The sequence below is a fragment of the Papaver somniferum genome, unplaced genomic scaffold (assembly GCF_003573695.1).
Source record: "Papaver somniferum cultivar HN1 unplaced genomic scaffold, ASM357369v1 unplaced-scaffold_115, whole genome shotgun sequence".
Classification (NCBI taxonomy): domain Eukaryota; kingdom Viridiplantae; phylum Streptophyta; class Magnoliopsida; order Ranunculales; family Papaveraceae; genus Papaver; species Papaver somniferum.
In genome coordinates, this window is record NW_020620492.1 from 1,121,613 (window position 1) to 1,132,517 (window position 10,905).

Consider the following 10,905-nt stretch of genomic DNA (forward strand, 5'->3'; position numbering starts at 1 on the left):
TACCGCTGCTGTTAGGGTAACCATGAAGCTTCCAGCACACCAGACGTCTATGGCCATGCCGATTACAATGATCGCAAAAGGGTCGTGGACGTTTGTTGCTGTTGGAGTGGCTGTTGACAGAGCGAAACTGGGACGAAGTGCGATAGCTCCTATTGTCTGTGCGAGCAGCAGACAAGGCCGCAGAGTCAAGAAGAGGAACAGCAGCAGAGTTGAGGCCTTGTTGCTCTTCCTCTTGCCTGACGAGATTGTAAAGTTTCGCTGCTGACGGCAATGGCTCGATGACCAGAAGTTGACTGCGCAAGGCAGAGAAGCGCTCCTGAAGACCCTGTAAAAACTCCATAGCACGATCTTGGTTATGGTGTTCAAGGATGGACTTACCAGCATTACAGATGCAAGCAGTGGGAGGCCGAAAGGAATCCAATTGATCCCAAAGAGTTTTGAGTTGTGTGTAATATTGAGCAACAGTTTGGTGTTCTTGTTTCAAGGTTGAAATAGACTGTTTGATGGCATATAACTTTGTTGCATTGGACTGAGCAAAATGGCTCTGCAAATCCATCCACATCTCATGAGCAGTTTCGAAAGACATCACACTACGACCAATTGCTGGTTCACAAGAATTGCAAACCCAACTGCCAACAAGATCATCGCAGCGTTGCCAGTACGGTATATCGGCTGAAATTTCTGGCTTAACAATTGTGCCATCGATGTAGCCAAGCTTGGCCTTGGCACTTAAGGCCTTACGAAAACCACGAACCCAAGTGGCATAGTTTTCACTTGTGAGGACGGGTTGATAAAGAATAGTTGTAGGATTGTCTGCTGGATGAACATAATAAGGACTAGAAGGATGAAGGTGAGGATTAGAATCAATACCAGTGTTGTTGTTGCCTGTCGATGAATCATTGTTGTCTCCCATTGATGCTGTTGGAAGAAGAACGAAGGTGCTCGGTAAAGAAGAAAAAAATAACGTCTGGGAAGAAAAACTTTTTTTTTTTTTTTTGTTTGTGATTTGATAAAACCTAGCACGAAGATACCATATTGGATTTATATCCAGAAGACAGTGTTTATAATTTTCACAACTGTGAATATCTTGTTTATTCTTATTGATATATAGTGAAGTTACAACAAAATAGGTTACACCAAAATAGAGATATTCTAGGAAAGAACTATTTTTACGTAAGACTAAGTTTAGGAAAGACCTAGTAAACTGGGAAACCTAATAGACTAAGGAAACATGAGTAACAAGAATATATTTTCTCTAACAGTTTTCGCTTCGTGCAACTGGTGTAGGAAAATCTGTCTGTCCAGATATAGTTGACCCTTATGATCCCGTGGACTAGACTGTTGAGTCTTTCTTTCAGCAATATGTTGTAAATTGGGTTGTTAAGGATGGCTCGCGCTGGGGTGTTCGCTTGAGTATAACGAAGTTGAAATAGGGTGTGAAGAGACTATGGAGAATGTGGATCAGCACAGTAACTATAACAGCCTCCTTCGCCATTCTAGTGATCCTAGTTGGATGAAGTTTTATCTTATCGTTGAGGGTCATATTTTGTGGGGTCTTAATTCAGACGGGAGTCCTCGGGATGCTCCGTAAGCTTCGCTTGTAGGGCATGATGCACTTGCATACTGTCCTTGGAAGTTTAATTGGCCTTACCGGGAGGATTGTGTATGTGTTCTTCTTCGTTCTTTGTTTGATTTCCCTTCGTAGTCCTTTCTTATGTATTCTCTTTGAACTGGTATATGGGAAAATAGGCTACTTCGCTTGAGAATAAGGCAAAGGTTACTGCTGAGAAGAAGAGGAAGGAGCTTGTTGAGGCAAAGATGGGGAAGAAGTCTTCGCGTTCATAAAAGGTAGTGTGTATTGCTGCCTCCTAGATGAGTTTTGTCGCTTCTATTTGCTAATTGAATTTCTGTTTGTTTACTCTTTTCCTGACGAGGAGGAGACTGGGGACGAGGAAGAGTATGAAGAACGTGAGGGTTTCGTGGGCGAAGATAAGGAGCTCGAACGTGAAGATTCTCCTGTCTCATACAAACCCAAGAAGGCGAAAACGAGTAACTATAGCCAGAGTATGAATAAGTCCAGGATGCGACGAAAGATAAATCCTTTATCAATGTGGTTAACCCTTTGACCTTTGGGTCTCCCCAAGTGTCTTCCTCAGCCAGGGTTGGTGCATCTTGTTGATACATGAAAAATAACTCCCCTTAACAGGGTTGGTGCATCCTGTCTGCCCAACGAGTACAAACAAGAATATCAAATTTTTATTTTTCACGAAAAAATCGGAGGTGATTATCATTTTAGGAAAAAATTTCGAAAATTTGATACTAAGCAATATGCAGCCACCAAAAAAGATGCATAACACATTCTGCAGACGCATAACGTATTATGCAACCTTTTTCTCCACTGCATAACAAATTATGCATTTGGATAACAAAGTTATGCATCTATAAAAATTATGTAACCATTGTTTTGGTTGATTTTAGTGCGTCCATAGAAAAAATTGATGCATAATATGTGCATCCATATTTACAGATGCATATCAGGTTATGCATCTATTTTCTCGATGCATAAGAGGTTGTGCAACAATTTTCTCGATGCATAATGCACTATGCAGCCATATTTTCGGACGCATAACATGTTATGCAGATATTATTGTAGGTGCATGACCAGTTATGCAGTCTTTGTTTTTTTTGGTTTCAATAGTGACAAAAAAGTTGATGCATAACGTGTTATGCAACCGTTTTCTGGACTGCATAAAAAGTTATGCAACAAATTTTGTAGATGCAAAACAGGTTATGCATCCATTCTCACGACTGCATATCATATTATGCAGATATTTTCTCGACTTTCAGTTCTGTAGTTAGTTCTGGTATGTCAAGCCCTCGCGCAACAACATCTGTTGCTACCATAATTGGCGTTGCGCTAGTCTTGAACGATTTCAAAGCTTGTTCACGCCCCTGCATATTATTGAAACCACCCATTCCCATTTCCTTGCAACCACGGTTTGTAGAAGCTTCAATATCCAATTCAATTACAACCAAGTATTTCAAAACTCATCTATTCAAGCTTCCTGGCAGTAAACCTTGCGACTGACTGCTCCAGACAGCGCCAAAGACCCATTGCAGTCGCCAAATTGAGAACACAAACCCATCAGTGCTCATAAATCCACATCCATAGCAACACAACCAAGCTGCAGCATCATATGCTCTTACTTCCCTGCAACCTTGTAGACAACATTTCCACAGTTCTAGTTGAACTCCTAACCTGCACTGTCTCTTCTTCTTAGTTGCTTCAACATCAGCTACAACTCCAATCTATGATCTTCCATATCTCGGAAACTAGCATACATCTCAAGCTTCAACCATTCCCTGTACTCAGCTGCAATTAATCGTTCACAGCTCCATAACCTCCACCTGCATCATTTCAGTTCAGTTCCTGCAACTCATTTCACAACATACTCAAGACACTCTTTTACAGCCATCTCATGTAGCTCATATAAAATCTGACTACAACCATTTACAGTACTATCTCGCCTTTAACTGCAGCTCCTGCTTCATGTACTTCTGCAACAGTTCAACACCACCAGAATTACCACCAATAGCACTTCCTTGTAATTCCAGCAAACACAGCATAATACTATCCACACCAAAACCGTCTTGCTTCCAGATTCAAGGTTAAACCCATCTCAGCATAATGCAACTGTAACTGCTATACCCTTTTCTTTTCGTCTATCAAACCCCGATCTTTAGTTCATCTCACCTGATTCTATCAAATAGTGGCAGCAACACAACCTTATTCCCTGTTTTCTCATTACAACAGTGGCTTGTTCTTCCCTGTATCTTCTTGATTTTACTTGATGTTGAAATCTTCTTAACCCTTCAAGCATCGCCACTAACTTCAATTTTATCAGATCCTTCTTCTTCAAATCGAATCAAACCCACAAGTTCTCAATCAATCACTTCTATACTCAAAACCCAACACATAATCTCACAAATCCAGCACCTCATGAACATCTTCTCCTTCATTTCACGAACCAACATCATCTTCCTTCTTTTTCTTCTCTTCAAACCCTTCAAACAACTTCTCTTTGATTCGACAGTAACAATCAATCTCACCCACTAATTCACTTTTAGATACCCACCTTCTGATTCTTGACTTCCCATAGAAACCCTAAATCTCCATTAATGCTTCAACAATTTCTCCATCTGAGTTCCTGACCTAAATTAGTGGAAGACGATATGGTCGCCTCTTTGAGAACTGAGAGTACTTATAAAGAAAAAAAAAACGAAATCAGAATTTTAGAAAATATGGGTTTCGTAAAATTTTATCCCAAAATATGGGTGCGCACGTGAAGATTTCTGTCTGTGGGTTCCACGGTGGAGAAAATCTGAAAAATGGGTCTCCCTGTAGTTTTCACATCCTGGAATCCCAAAAAAAAAATCTGAGGCATATAAATTGATTACAATACCTAGGATGGGTTGATAATGGGTGACTTATGAAAAGTAAATTACTTAAATATCTTTGAATACTTAATTCACAAAAATACTCTTTTAACAATTGGAAACCTCATTTAGCATAAACCTAATTACCACAAAATCAATTTTATTTTCCTCATCTTCTCTTCTCGATGGAACTTATTTGTGAAATCCCGATTTTAAATGTTCATCATCTTCGATTTATAAAACTCTGATCGTCGATTAAACACAACAATAAAATGAATGAAGTTCGGCTGATAACTTGTCAACAAAACCTATGTATTTTCAAAATATACCTAGGTTCGGCTAAAAAGTTATCAGCCGAAACTCTGGGTATTCTTCGTATAAGAAGAGCACCCTCTTGTCAGCCGAACCTTTGGGTATTCTTCATATAAGAAGAGCACCGTAGGATCGGTTGATAACTTGTCAGCCGAACCTCAGTATATTTTCAAAAAACATAGGTTCGGCTAACAAGTTATCAGTCGAACCGTTCATCTGGTCAGTACGTCTAGGTTGTAAAAATTCAAATTTTTGACAAATTCAACTTATAAAAAGGAAATTAAACCTCTTTTAGAAATCTACATCTGTATTAACAAACCTTAATTATCTATTAGTTCAGTCGATCTCAAAAGCCTAATTTCGTAATCTTCTTCTTTAACAAACCCTAACCTAATTATCTCAAAAAAGATCTCTTTCAAATTAACATTATATAATCATTGACATTAATCACTAGTCATTAACATTAGATTCTAATTATTTTCGTTAAGGCATTATTTTCATGATAAAAATATGATGGATGAGGGGTTATTGATTCTACCACATAGCGACTCTATTTTGTCATTACCTTGTATGCCTCAAAACAGGATTCTAAGCATGGGTGGAAAAAAATGTTCAAGCCCACCCTATAACCAACGTCTAGTTCTGCATGAACGACTTATTGGTTTATGGTTTTTTTTTGGGACCATGGATTGCTTTTTTTAGTAGGAAAACAAAACTTGGTGCCCGAAATATTGTTCTTCCGCATCCACCGCTGAAAAAACCACAAACATTATTGTACCTCCTTTACGCCACTGTTTGCATAGTAACTTTAAACTTGGACCAAATTCACTAGGCTTAGGCCCGGTTCTACGCACCAATATTCATATCGCCAAAAATTGACTCTATCTCGTCTATAGATACCATACCTCCCCTCCCATTCCTCTTCGCACCTTCTGTTTTTTCTCCAATTTTTCCTACACAAAAAGTTTTGGTTTATAGTTATTTCTTTCTAAAATATGAGTCGGAAACCAAAAACTAAAAGACAATTAAGTCAGAGGATGTGCCAGCACCCCAAACAGTGGATTGAATTATGAGTAGGATAAAGAATATGAATTTCAATATGTTAGACAACTAGCTGATGAGGTAATACTCCATGTATACATATCCATCCATCCAGTACGAGTTAGTTCATCCGATCTAACAGGTGGATGGTCTTAGTTCCTTATGATGTTCGGGTACCTTTCTCATTTTGTTCAAGAAAGAGCTAGTCCAAGGATATCCTTGGTAGTGTTTATATAATACAAAACCTAGAAACCATATGACTCAAATTGTTTAAGTTATAATGGGATAATGATGGAAGACTATAAATACGTCTGTCTCTAAGATTTCGAGTATGGTAATTTTGTTTTTTCTCGTAATTCGATTTTTAGATTATGTTTTTAGTTTTATAAACATTCAACCAACTCTAATTATGAATGCGTTGTTCAACAAGAGTTACACAGTTCTATTTGTACATGTTGACGCGAATTTCGTGCAAGGAAAATGTACTTCCATTTAACAAATTAAACTTGGAGCCGGAAGAAAGATGGAAAGATCAACTTCAATCAAATTCAAATAATCTAGAAGGAAAACTAGATTACAAAAGAATAAAAGCACATAGATTAAAGTTGGATGGATTGAATTTTTTTACAACGTTATACTTGAAAAATGAATATAAACAAGTTACAAAAACTACAATATTTGTACCCTGAAAATTATGAGAAGCTCGAACATGTTGAGTGTGTTTGTGTTTTGGAAAATAGGACAGTGTCTATGTCCAAATGTTAGCTCAGTAACATTACTTAGTTTTCTTAGATCGTCAGAATATTTAGATCGAGAACCAACATATGACTGAGGGTCTCCAATTTTATTAAAACTTTATTTAACCATCTGTCAATGCTCGTTGTGTGCCAAAGAAAGCCTGAATGGTGTTTGGCGAGTGCTGGAGGTAAGATCCATTTTTTCCAATTATTTATTTATTATTTTGACATGGTAAATGTACTAACCCAAGAATGTTATTATTTTTAGTATTTGTGCCATACTTAATTGCTTCCGTATTTGTGAACCTTATTTTCACAATGGCAAATCTTTTATTCCTAATCATACAGAAGTACAATTCCAATAATTATACAATAGATCAGATTGAATATGGTTAACATATAGCCGTTGTTCAAAGGATTCAACATTTGTGTTGAACAAATAAAATATTGTACATGTCGTATCAATCACTTCTCGAGTCCGAACATGCGAAAGCCCTGAGAACGCTAGAGCTAAGCCATAACAGGGTTGTGTTATACAGTCTTAAATCTGAAAAGGGTATTTGGCATTATGGCGAAAGACTAATTTTTCAGTTGCAGCGAAGAAGGGTAATACCTATCAAAATGGAGAGATTTCTCAAGATGACCGGGAGAAATTTACAAGAGACGGTCCACATTGGGAAGAAGTTGAATATTTGATCCAGGAGCCTCTTGATCACATCCATTACCATTATTGGTTTCACACTGTTTACAAGGCCAATATTGTTATACAACCCCAAAATTTGGGTCAGATGGATTTCCCATCTTTCGCTAGGATTCCACTTGCGGATAATTATCTTCCTTCCCAACCTCCACTAGAGACAGAGAACGTATTTTCATATCCTAGTCAATTTGGTTCATCTTCGACTTTACTACCATTTTTTTGGGACGTATAGACTATATCTATGTCCGTAGATATTGTTATTATTCCAATTGTTCCTCCTAGTGGTCTTGAACGAACTTATCAATACGTGGGGGGAGGGGGAGGAATGCTACACGGGAGAAGTTTCAAAATCATATGAACGATTATCACGATCTACTAAATGGATTTAAGCAAATATTTAAGGAAGACATGATGTTTGACATGCGTACTCCGCGATATTCAGTACATGGTGGTACAAGTACAAAATTTGGTGGTACATGTCCAAGTCATGATAGTACATGTACGAGTCATTGTGTACACTGAAGTCCTAGTAATTGAAGCCGGCGAAGTTTGAGAAGTCGTGAAAGTTGTGTAAGTCATGAAAATAAAAGAAGATTGAGAAGGTGTTCTATGCAGAATATAGTGGTAGATAGTTCCACTCCAAATGTAGTGTTAGGTACTCAACTACGTGGAGGTGATGAATTCATTGACATGGAAACAACTCCTGAAGGTTTGTTTAAGTAATTGCTAACCGACACTATGACTCGTAGTGGTGGCTTGAACATTGAAGCATTTAGGAAATCTACTCTTTATACCCCAATTTCCTTAAGCACATCCGCATTTCAATCATTTCAGGATCACATATTTCAAGGCAGATATCTTCAGCAGCTACCGCCCCCATGCTCCCACGGTCCGCTTACGTCCTCCGCACAAGGGATCCCGTTACTTTTCAAAGTTTTGACGATTTTGATGAGACTCAACCACCAAATCAAATGAGACTCTAATCGGCTTCATCTCTTCTATGTTGAACAACACTTTTGATTCACAAAACCTGAGGAATTGGATCTTTAATGGTTGGGGAAATGATTAGGAAAATGACTAGTTTATGGATGTACTTTAGTTAAAATATTTCTAATGTAATTGTTTTATTCTTATTAATGAAAATTATCTTAAAATTAATGTTCAAATCCAAACTAGTTTTAAATTTAATTAAAAAACGTAATCCCATTATATAACACTTAATCAAAATTAAATCCTAGAACGTGATTCTTATAGAGTTGATAGCATTCATCATGTTTAAACTGTCTTCTGTTGTCATTATACTAAAGTCCTGCATAGTAGACTTCATATGTGAACGTTCAAGTTCATGAACTTGTAAATCAAAACTGATTTGTGACCTTTAATAACTAACTCGACTTATTCCTTAGCTTGCATTCTTCTAAATGTTCATCATTATACTAGAGTTATATGACGTGTCTGAGTAGACAGAATGGTATACAATATGAGTAAATAGTATAGTAAGTTTTTACATACCTTTGTTAATGACATTCATGTTGGCGCCCTCTTCAAGCAAATAACTAGTAAATATGATAGTCAGACTTCATTCTTCAAGGTCGACAGGTGAATTAAGATAATCAACTACGTACCAAACTATATTCCTATTCCGGACATAGTTTTTGATCAACTAAAATTGATAACAAGCTTGACGTACCAAAACTTATGAATTTGACCTAACACTGCTCTAACACCATATTAGAGCATTGCTCGGTTGAATCCACCAAGCGTTGGTATGTCAAGTTTGGTTGTCATATTTTAGTGAATCAAAACTCATGTTAAGAGTCGCTTGATTATGTGCTAGAGTCAACTTCGTATAGGTTAGCTTGAAAGTATTAGGATATGAGACATTACAAGTATTCCGAAATCTTGATGATGTGAAGAACCAAGGATCTACAACGACAACAATCATCCTTCCACCTGAGGTTAGTGATATTTGACTTGAACTGTTTCATTCCCTAACGTATCTTTCAAGTCGTGCATATTGAAAACATAACTGCGAAGCATACTTGAACTCTAGATAGACATAGTGTTACGGAATACAATACGAGGTTTATTGCTTAACCATTAAACTTTATAGATAAAACATCGACATAATCATTTGAATGCTATTATGATTATGTATGGGTATGAGGTGAGGCTTTCATCCTAGGGAACAATGTTTACATGTGTTCTAAGGAACTAAGTTCATAAACTTGTTTGTGGACCGAAAAGGAAATTTCCAGGTGTTATTGGTTTTTTTATTCATTCCATATCTTATGAACAACCAATATGTGTCATAGAGTATAACCGCTCACAACTTGTTGTGTTCTTGGTAGAACTATTCACAAAGGCCTGACTTATTTATTGGTATAACTTTTATTAGTAAAACCGATCTTAAGTAATCACCTGTGGTATGATCGGATTTGTATGTCTGACCAATTAAAAGGAAAGGGGAACCGATCCTTGTAAGGGGTGCAGTACATCAAAGGGAATCGATCCTTGTATGGGGTGCATCAAGGTTTATAGCAGAAAGGGGAACCGATTCTATAGACATGTGCAACACGTTTTTAGGCAAAGGGGAACCGATCCTATGGACATGTGCAACACATATAAGTTAGATACCATATATATGTGGGGAACCGGTCCTAGTACCTAGTCAACCGAATTTTTGGAAAGCTAGTGTGACTATGCACAGTACTCACATGGAGGTAGAACCGAAACTTGTTTTGGTAGAACCGTAAACCCATGATTGTGATTGAATGTTGGTTTGATCAATCACATAGTTCTTGAAAGTCAGATGAACCAATTCTAAACTTGTTTGGAAGTGTGGAAAATCGGTTTCAAGGTTGTAAGTGTGAAAGAGAACTTACAAAGTTAAGATGTCGACAAACTTTGAACACGTGCTGTGAATGTTTATTTCTTTAATTGTTCAAAGATATTCCTTAACGGCTAAGGGAAGAGAATCCCAGGATCGAAACATAAGTAAGTTAAAATCTTTTAATTAAGGTTATTAATTTCATTTTGTAGGGAAATTACAGAATTAGTAATGTGCATTTACTAATTAGATTTTCCGAGAGATTTCGATCGTTATTTTTGGACAGAGCATTTCCAGGAATTATGAAACCGAATGTGCTTTAATGAATATCTTGAGAATATTTTCGGTTTTGGAAATTCCTTGGTGTCCAAACTTCCTTGTCTATAAATACTTCGAAGTTTGCCTTTCTAGCAAACTAATCCTTCGTAACAACAATTTACTCTTTTGTTGTTGTTACTGGTGTAGCCGCCTATTCGGAGAGGAGAGTAACCTAATTAGAAATCTCTTACGGCCGCTCAGTTTAAAGTCTTCTTTGGGATTGAGAAGCTCTAGCCGTTGGTGGGAAACTAGATAATTGCGGTTTATCTTTTGTTTTCGATTGATTTGATTGACTAACGGTGGTTGAAATCTGATTGCACCTAGTTTGTTTATTCTTGAGAATCTTCTCTTCTGATATAAGATTCACTCAAACTAGTTCAGAGTTTCGACAGGGATCTTTAGACTGTTGTTAGTTCTAAAGACGATCTTGTGATAATCCATTGTTAACAGACTCCGTTCTGTGCGTGATTGATCACAAGAGATTCAAGTGATTGTGTGCAGGTTTTTATTGAAGATTTAAGAAGATTTGA